Here is a 10,820-nt window from a genome sequence, read left to right as displayed (position 1 = left end):
GTAGGGATAGAGGGAACATTCCTCATCATCTTAAAAGCCATCTATGAAAAGCCCACAGCAAATATCCTTCTCAATGGGAAACAATGAGAGCCTTTCCCCTAAGATCAGGAACAAGACAGGAATGTCCACTCTCACCACTGCTATTCAACATAGTACTAGAAGTCCTAGCCTCAGCAATCAGGCAACAAAAAAAATAAAATAAAATAAAAGGCATTCAAATTGGCAAAGAAGAAGTGAAACTCTCCCTCTTTGCAGATGACATGATACTGTACTTAGAAAATTCAAAAGACTCTACCCCAAGATTGCTAGAACTCATACAGCAATTCGGCAGTGTGGCTGGATACAAAATCAATGCCCAGAAATCAGTGGCATTTCTATACACTGACAATGAGACTGAAGAAAGAAATTATGGAGTCAATCCCATTTACAATTGCACCCAAAAGTTAAGATATCTAGGAATAAACCTAACCAAAGAGGTAAAGGATTTATACCCTAAAAACTACAGAACACTTCTGAAAGAAATTGAGGAAGACACAAAGAAATGGAAAAATATTCCATGCTCATGGATTGGAAAAATTAATATTGTGAAAATGTCAATGCTACCTAGGACAATTTACCATTTAATGCAATCCCTATTAAAATACCATGGACTTTCTTCAGAGAGTTGGAACAAATCATCTTAAGATTTGTGTGGAATCAGAAAAGACCCCGAATAGCAAGGGGAATATTGAAAATGAAAACCAAAAAAAGAAAAAAATTGAAAACCAGAGCCGGGGGCATCACATGCCGGATTTCAGGTTGCATTACAAAGCTGTGATCATCAAGACAGTGTGGTATGGCACAAAAACAGACACATAGATCAATGGAACAGAATAGAGAACCCAGAAATGTTCCCTTAACTCTATGATCAACTAATATTCGACAAAGCAGGAAAGACTGTCCACTGGAAAAAGGACAGTCTCTTCAATAAATCGTGCTGGGGAAATTGGACAGCCACGTGCAGAAGGATGAAACTAAACCATTCTCTTATACCATACACAAAGATAAACTCAAAATGGATGAAAGATCTAAATGTGAGACAAGAATCCATCAAAATCCTAGAGGAGAACACTGATAATACCCTTTTTGAACTTGGCTGCAGCAACTTCTTGCAAGATACATCTATAAAGGCAAGGGAAACAAAATAAAAAATGAACTATTGGGACTTCATCAAGATAAGAAGTAAGAAGCTTTTGCATAGCAAAAGAAACAGTCAACAAAACTAAAAGACAACCTATGGAATGGGAGAAGATATCTGCAAATGACCTATCAGATAAAGGGCTAATATCCAAGATCTATAAAGAACTTATTAAATTCAACAGAAAAGAAGCAATCCAATCATGAAATGGGAAAAATACATGAACAGAAATTTCACAGAGGAAGACATAGACATGGCCAACAAGCACATGAGAAAATGCTCCACATCACTGGCCATCAGGGAAATACAAATCAAAACCACAATGAGATACCACCTCATACCAGTGAGAATGGCGAAAATTAACAAGACAGGAAACAACACATGTTGGAGAGGATATGGAGAAGGAGGAACTCTCTTGCCCTGTTGGTAGGAATGTGAACTGGAGCAGCCACTCTGGAAAACTGTGGAGGTTCCTCCCTCAAAGAGTTAAAAAAAGAGCTACCCTACCACCCAGAAATTGCACTGCTGGGGATCTACCCCAAAGATACAGATTCAGTGAAACGTCGGGACACCTGAACCCCACTGTTTATATCAGCAATGTCCACAATAGCCAAACTGTGGAAGGAGCCTTGATGTCCATTGAAGGATGAGCAAATTAAGAAGATGTGATCTATGTATACAATGGAATATTCCTCAGCCAGTAGAAACAACAAATACCCACCATTTGCTTCAACATGGATGGAACTGGAGGATATTATGCTGAGTGAAGTAAGTCAATCAGAGAAGGACAAACATTATATGGTTTCATTCATTTGGGGAATATAAAAAATAGTGAAAGGGATTAAAGGGGTAAGGAGAGAAAATGAGTGGGAAATATCAGTGAGGGTGACAGAACATGTGAGACTCCTAATTCTAGGAAATGAACAAGGGGTGGTGGAAAGGGAGGTGGGTGGGGGATTGGGGTGACTGGGTAATGGGCACTGAGGGGGGGACTTGACGAAATGAGCACTGGGTGTTATACTATATGTTGGCAAATCAAACTCCAATAAAAATATATATAAAAAAAGATAATAGGCAAATTCTATAAACAACTCTCTGTCCACAAATTTGACTAGCCAAGGTAAAATGGACCAAATCTTTGAAAGACACTGTATATCATAAACACACAAAAAGTAACAATTTGGATAGGCTTGTATCTATTAAATAAATTAAATCAACAATTTATAACTTTGCAAACGAGAGAATACCAAGGTCATTCAAGTTTACTGATGAATTCTAACATGTAATGAAAACATTAAGCCAGCTCTCTACAATTTTTGTCAGTAGATAGAAGCAGAGGAAATGTTACCTAACTCATTTGATCATGTCCATATTAACTGCTACCAAAACTAGACCAAGACATTTTAAGAGAACTATAGTCCAATATTGCTGATGACTATAGATATAAAAATCCTCACCAAAATATTACCAAATTGAATCCAACAATGTATAAAAATAATTATAAATTGTGACTGAGTGGGGTTTATCTCAAGTGTGCAAGTCTGAGTAAACATTCAAATGTTGATTAAATGTTGAAGAAACACTTACAGACATGTTGAAAAGTACTGAAATTGTTCGTGCCCATTCCAGATTGGTGAGTTACAAAATTTAGAAGCTGTGTCTAGAATCAGCTGTTTAGAAATCAAAAGGGAACATGTTTTAACTAGCAAGAATGATCTACTGTGATTTTCTGGGGGGAAAGGGAAGAAAAATTCTTCACTTGTGCACTTGTATGTGAGAAGAGTTTATAAAGAGTTTATATGACATGTTATAGAACTTTTAAAGAAAAAATTGATTAATGTAATCCATTTCATTAACAGGTCAAAGAAGAAAAATTGCATGATCATATTAATACATTGCAGAAAAAGTGGTTAATAAATTTGACACCCATTTCCCAAGAGACCTCTTGGTAAACTAGGAATAGAAGGTACCCTCCTTGATTTGATAAAGACAATTTACAACAAAACAAAACAAAAACAGCTGACATCATATTCGATAGTGAGAAGGTGAAAACTTTCCTACTAAGATCAGGAACAAGGTAAGGATGACCCCTCACTACAGCTTTTCAACAATTTTTGCTAATGCAATAAGACAAGAAAAGGAAATAAAAGGGATACAGATAGGGAAGGAAAAAATAAAAATGTTTTTCTTCACTGATAACATGAACATCTGTATAGACAATATGCAAGAATCAATCCAAAAAACTCCCAGGACTAATAAGTTATTATAGCAAGATTGGAGGATACAAGATTAATATATAATAATATAATATATAATCACTTCCCTACGTATCTGCAATGAACAGTTTAATCTGAAATTAAAAACACAATACCATTCACATTAGCACCTCCCAAAATAAATAATTAGGATGAATCTAACAATATATTTAGAAGATATATAAGAGGAACACTATAAAAATCTGATGAATTTTGTCAGGTAAGAATGAAATAAATGGAGAGATATTCCACATTCATGAGTAGGAAGGATCAAGATCAAATCTATAGATACAATGCAATCCCAAGGAAAATATCAGCTCATTATTTTGTGGATAATAAAAAACTGAAATTCTAAAATTTATGTGGAGAAGAAAATACCCTGAACAACGAACACAATATTGAAAAACAAAGCTAGAAGACTAAGACCATTTCAGTTCAAGACTTACTAAAAAACTACAGTAATCATAACAGGGTGATCTTGGTGAAAGAATAGGCAAATTGATTAATGGAACAGAACAGAGAGCCCCAAAACAGATCCACCTACAGTCAACTTATCTTTGATAAAGAAGCAAAGGTAATAGAGTGAAGCAAAGCATCTTTCAAAAAATGGCACTAGGGGGGCTCCTGAGTGGCTCAGTGGTTGAGCGTCTGTTTTTGGCTCAGTCGTGATCCCAGCGTCCTAGGATCGAGTCCTGTGGGAAGCCTGCTTCTCCCTCTATCTATGTCTTCTGCCTCTCTATGTCTCTCATGAGTAAATAAATAAAATCTTTTAAAAAACGATGCTGGAATTACTTGACATCCAGATGCATTACTATAAAGCAGAACTTTCAGACTTCACAAAAATTAATTTAAAATAAAGCACAAACCTAAATATAAATATAAAATTATGAACTTCTAGAAAATAATATTGGAAAATATCTGGCTGTCCAAGTGTTTCATAATGATTTTTAGATACAACACCAACAGCATGATCCATTAAAAAAATTACTAATCTAGGATGTATTTGTTTTTAAAAAATATTTTATTTATTCATTTAGAAAGAAAGCGTGTGTGTGAATGGGGTAGGGACAAAGAGAGAGGGAGAGAGAGTATCTCAAGAAAGAGAGAATCTCTTCAAAATATTGTTTATTCTAAAAAAATATATATTGTCTATACTATTGTTTACAATAAAATCTAAGCTGTAATGCTTTAGTTTGCCTGCCACTAATTTAAACTGAGGTTTCCAACATCTGATACAAAATACTTTTCAATTTTACAGTTTTTATAAAGAAATTTTTAAGATTATGTCAAGTTTTCTTAGTCTGAAGAAATAAAAAGTGCTGAGACACTTGGATAATAATTTAAAAAAGAAGTTGACTCACATTTTGTACTTTTTAATAAATCTATAGTCTAGATAAAAATAATTATAAATATTTATTAGTAAACAAATTACATTTTTAACATAATAGAAAATAGCACATTTAGTTTTAATGGTAAAGTCTTTGAAGACTCAAAATCTAGAAACCATTAAATTAAGTATTAATAAGTTGGCCTACATTTTTAAAAATAAAAACTATTTTAGAGGAACTGCATATGCACAGAGTCAGGGCCAACTTTCATATATGTATTTTTTTCAAAGAGCCAAGCCAATGAAGAAAGATAAATTACTGGTAATGATAGTAAAGTTTTTAATATTACTTTGTTATTAGCATTTTTGAAATACTTCTGCTTTGCTAAGCTTTATTCTAAATGGGTTGAATATATTCATTTATTTAATCTTTTACAGAAAAGTAAAGAGTGGCACAAAGGGGTTAACTTTTATTTCCAAAATCTTACAATATTATTTGAAGTGTAGTAGAAGTAAATTCAAGATTAGATTCTTTTTGATAACTGAAATATAATATGCTTGTATGTGTGTTTATACATATATATGTGTATATATATATAAACATATGATTCTAAAGATTCTTAACTTATGTACTTATGCAAATAAGTAAAAATATAAGGCATAAAAAGTAATTCACAGGAAGTGTGAATAAATGAATCATTGTCATAAGATAAATATAACTTAGAAAATAATGAATTGACATCTTTCATTTAATCAACACATTTAAAAAATCAATAATATTTATTATCTCAACAAAAATATAGGCTAAAAGGAAACTTTCATGGATTATTTTTGGGATTGTAATATGAGGCACCCCTTGGGAGGCAATTGATAATACATACAAAAATATTTTTTAATGCATATTTTTTTTCTTTAGAAACCTTACATGTACAAATGTTCTCTACTAAAGAGGCAGGTAGTTAATGTAAGGTTCTTTGAAGTTGAATAGAGATGGAGTCAAGACTAGATAAACAAGTTTACTTTGATAAAAAGAGGTAAAGTTGTTTCCTTGAGTTCAGGGGGAAAAGAAAATGAGTAAAATTAAGTATTGACAGTGATAAACTGAGCATCTAAGGCATCCTCCTTCTGAGGAGAACTTTTCTCTTTTACTTTTTAGAAATTAAGAATGGCATGAAAATTTTGCCCTGAAAATCATCTACTTTTAGCATTTATGTGTACATGTATGAAATCTTGTGTTTTTGTGTGTATTTTGCAATATTCCAGGTCCAAACCATGAAAAAAAAATACAAATATGTCAGTAGTGCCATGACCCAAAAGGTATTCCTTTTGCAATAATTGCTTGTACCCAGTGTTCATTGAACCAAGATAAAAACCCTCCTATGGTGATGACTCCTTAGGCCTACAGTCTGCAGAGAGTGATTCTTGTGTGCTCTGCCTGAATGAAGGGATAGAGTCAAAGGCATTCATCTCTGTTGCCCTCTTGGAGAAAAAGAAGTGACTAATATTCAGTATAATATTCATCTTCACCCATGAAGGTTTTTTAAGAACACTTGCCAACATTGAGGAATGGCATCCTCTATATTAACTATCTTTTATAAAGCACTATTTCAGGGCCATAGTAATCATCAGTAAATGATGATCAAAGTCTTCCAACTGTAGTGAGGTACAAAACCATTAGGTAAATTTTATGGAAGAACTGCAGCTAGTTCTCTCTTTTGTAAAATGATTAATCATAACTCTTTCATTTTTTAACTATTTTAATCTGGGGTTCAACAAGTATGCAACAATAGCTGTATCCTATATATGTACATTCCACATCTCTATTATTTGGGGACTATATTATTAGGACTTATTATTTTATTGTTAGACTACCTTTTGTCAATGTCATTAAGTAAATTTAACAGAGTTTACAATTTATTTGTCACATTAAAGGTTTTATATCCTCTCCAAAACACATATTAAAATACAAATATAACTACAGCATATACTATTTTACATTTTTTCTTGTTTTTCTTTACTATTGCCGAATTTCACATCAGATTTCATGGAATGATGAATTACCAAAAGATTAGAAAAAAATAATGCGTTGAAGAGTCATAGATTTTTGCAAATATACTTTTGAAAGTTTTTTACTTTCTCCTCAGCCAATTCCTTTATTCTTAACCCAGCAGTCAAATATCAATTATATATATTAAATTATATTATCAGATCACACACCTGACCCTTATTCTCCTTGCCTTAAGGCTGTATATTAAGACCTCCATTCCTTTACACCTACTCAGATCATCCTTGGATTTCCTAGATCATAACTTCACCTATGTCCATCTTTCCTACTTCAGGAAGAATGGTGTACTATGAAATGACTCCTTGAAGAGAAGGGCTCTGCCTATCTAGATTACTGCATCTGAAAATCTATCAGCATTTAGTGATGATTAATAACAATTAAAAATAAGGAAACCATGACTAATTTAGAGAATATAGCCTTTCTGAACATTGAATGACATCAGCGCTGGTTTACAAACTCCAAGACATATAAAATGTAGTGATAAATCCAAAGGTAAGCCAGCAATAAATTAGTATTCATAGTATCATACTAAGAAAATATATCAAATGAATTAAGAGATTAATTTTTATCAGGATTCCAATAAAACTTGAAGCTCTCAAGATTTTTGCATCGTGCTTTGTAGGAATAAGTGCTTAATTTCTTTCTTTTGATTGAGCAATTGCATTCCTCATAAATACCTTATAATCTTTTGATAACTATCCTCATAGTGTGATTTCACTAATCACATATTTCATCATTTGATTTGCTCCTTATTTGCGTCTTATAGCTGACTTTTCATGACCATATATTTATATTTAGTTATCTCTCATAAACACTAGTCCATGATTAAGAGATTTTTCACAAGTAATAAACAAATACATCAAAAAAGAAAACATTTGCTTAATATCAAACAGACTCTGAGAGTTCATGCATTTATTTTTTTTTAAGATTTTATTTATTTATTCATGATAGAGACAGAGAGAGAGAGAAGCCGACACACAGGCAGAGGGAGAAGCAGGCTCCATGCTGGGAGCCCGACGTGGGACTTGATACCAGGACTCCAGGATCACGTCCTGGGCCAAAGGCAGGCACTGAACCATTGAGCCACCCAGGGATCCCCGAGTTCATGCATTTAAAGTGTTTTCTTTCCAGCATTAATTAGGCTTATTTTCAGATTTTACCCCCTTGATCATACACAAAGTTCCTGGCTAATGTGGAGTTGTTTTTATTATCTGACTTTCTAGGCTTATCAATGGGAAATTGTGGACAAATTCCAGAAATTTTAGATCAAAATGTCTCAACTGATCCTAGCATATATGCCAACAATGTTTAGGTCTACTGCTTTGAAACTTCAGTAGATCTGTCTCCAACAATAGATCGGAGATATACTATATCATTGCATCCAGTGAGTTGTAACAGAGATGTGTCTAGGACACTTTGCCTACTTTTTTGTTCCTTCTAAATTATTCTGTTTCTAGTTCCTGAACTGCCTAAGAAAACATTGGTTACTTATTCTGCCTTTGGTCTTATATAACAGTATCCACATTCTATTATAATAACAAATTATCAAATTTAGTGGCTTAAAAAATGCTCACTTACTATCTAATAGTTCTGTAAGTCTGAAGTTCAGCATGGCCTCACTAGGATAAAATCAAGATGTAGGCAGGGCTATGTTTCCTAATGGAGGCTTTGAGTATGAACCCAGTCCCAAGTTCAGATTGTTAACAGAATCTGCTCTGTGATGTAAGGCTGAGGTCGCTGTTTCCTTACTAGTTGTCAGCTGAGGGCTACTCCTACCTAGCTCCTTGAGCTTTCTGTTATTTCCACAAGGGCCCCTCCATCTAAGGACCCATCATGGCACACTGACTCTTACTAGGTATAGTTCTGACTTTACTTTCTGAGCATTTCACCGACTTCCTCCTATTTAAAAGGTCATGTAACTAGATTTGGTCCTTCTGGATAATCCAGTATAACCTTCCTATTATAACCTTCCTGTAATGTTAATGACATCAGCAAAGTCTCTTTTTCCATGTAATGTTACATTTTCACAAATGCCAAGGCTTCAGTCATAGACATCTTTCAGAGGGATCATTCTGCCTATCGCAATTATATAAGGTCTCATTATACATTCCAACTTTTCTCTATAGTGTAGGGAAAGATAAAGACACACTGTTGGTAACATTTCTTCCAAGTAGCATAGTGATTCTGAAATAAAATTCAATTAACTTACATTGGATGAATTGTCAGGATCTTTTATTTAAAGTGATTTAAGATTTCAGGATATTCTTCTTTGGTTTTTCTAATTAGTCACTACATTAAAAAAATTGTATTTTAATTATATTTCTCAATAGCTGAATTATGTTCTCTGATTAAATGGTATTTTCCATGAAAATCCTTATATTCACATTATTTGCTGGAAACCATTTTTGTATTCATTGAACATCTTTCAATTCGTTAATTATATGGGAGAAGTTTTCATTTAAACAGAAACTTAAAGTCCTGAAAATTTTGAGCATTTGTCATTTGTCATGATTAGAAAGTTTTAATCATACGTATTTTATTCAGATCTTATCCTATGACTGAAGAGGGCTGAAAAATTATAGGTTATGTTATTGAAAATTGTATGCTATATTAAATGTATTGGTTTGATTCATAAGGAACAGGGAGATTTATATCTGAGTGATTTTCAAATACACGTCATTCATCTTATTTCTTTCTATAAATTAAAAGTGCAGAAGAATATTATTTTATGGGGATTATTATATTAATTTTTAGAAATTTTTCTATGCACAATAAGCTTAAGAATAAAGAAGCTAGAAATGCATTATACACCTTAAAATATCGTTTTTACTCTCTGTGTGTACATACAGACAAAACCACTCTTTTTTATTATTTGTACATCTAGTCTTCTACATGAGCCCCAGTAAACACTTATTCCTCCCTCAAAGACAAATATCCAAAAAAGATGCTAAATAAATGGAAAATACTTGCAATTCCCTATCTAAAGTATTATATTTAATGGTGGTATTTATTTTTCTGACTGCTTGTCCAGACCCAAAAGACAAACACAAGCATGTCAGCCCTCACCACTTAAACAAATGTCACCTTTACTAAAATATACAATAAAGAAATTCAGTTCAGATTGAAAGAAAGAAAGGAAACTGTTCATCCATACATGTTATCATGTATTTATAAAATCTAAGTTGGGAGTGGAGGAAGCTACTACTAAGGTTCCAGGCATAAACATAAACATACATAAACACACACATTCAAAAATATGTTTTCAATTCACATTCCAATGCATTGCATTTTTTGTTTTTTTGTTGTTTGTTATGTCTGTGTTCTCATTTAGTTGAGGGGAAAATAGTTTGTATGGCATAAAAAAAATTGTGACCAAAATACAGATGAGGAGCGTGAAGAACGCAGGATGTATTCTATCTTCTTCTTCTTCTTCTTCTTCTTCTTCTTCTTCTTCTTCTTCTTCTTCTTCTTCTTCTTCTTCTTCTTCTTCTTCTTCTTTCTTCTTCTTCTTCTTCTTCTTTTAAGGCTGACCCAATGCTTTTATTTTTTTACTTTTTAATAAATTTATTTTTTATTGGTGTTCAATTTACCAACATACAGAATAACACCCAGTGCTCATCCCGTCAAGTGTCCCCCTCAGTGCCCGTCACCCATTCACCCCCACCCCCCGACCTCCTCCCTTTCCACCACCCCTAGTTCGTTTCCCAGAGTTAGGAGTCTTTATGTTCTGTTTCCCTTTCTGATATTTCCCACACATTTCTTCTCCCTTCCCTCCTATTCCCTTTCACTATTATTTATATTCCCCAAATGAATGAGAACATACACTGTTTGTCCTTCTCCGATTGACTTACTTCACTCAGCATAATACCCTCCAGTTCCATCCACGTCGAAGCAAATGGTGGGTATTTGTCGTTTCTAATGGCTGAGGAATATTCCATTGTATACATAGACCACATCTTCTTTATCCATTAATCTTTAGATGGACACCGAGGCTCC

General features: G+C 33.4%; 1 long non-coding RNA gene across 5 annotated transcripts in view; it reads left to right on the top strand.

The window, feature by feature from the left end:
- The first annotated feature begins 8,583 nt into the window (after window positions 1–8,583).
- LOC140636230 (uncharacterized) overlaps window positions 8,584–10,820 on the top strand; it is an 80,461-nt gene continuing 78,224 nt past the window's right edge. For 2 of the 5 annotated variants that reach the window (XR_012033526.1, XR_012033529.1), the window contains exon 1: window positions 8,584–8,679. This is a non-coding gene — a long non-coding RNA (uncharacterized lncRNA). The remainder of the gene's footprint in view (window positions 8,680–10,820) is intronic. The other 3 variants (XR_012033528.1, XR_012033527.1, XR_012033530.1) reach the window with 2 other exon arrangements.

Source organism: Canis lupus, chromosome 7 (genome assembly GCF_048164855.1).
Source record: "Canis lupus baileyi chromosome 7, mCanLup2.hap1, whole genome shotgun sequence".
NCBI classification, from domain to species: domain Eukaryota; kingdom Metazoa; phylum Chordata; class Mammalia; order Carnivora; family Canidae; genus Canis; species Canis lupus.
Note: the sequence above shows the minus strand (reverse complement) of the source record. Positions and strands in the feature narration are given on the sequence as shown.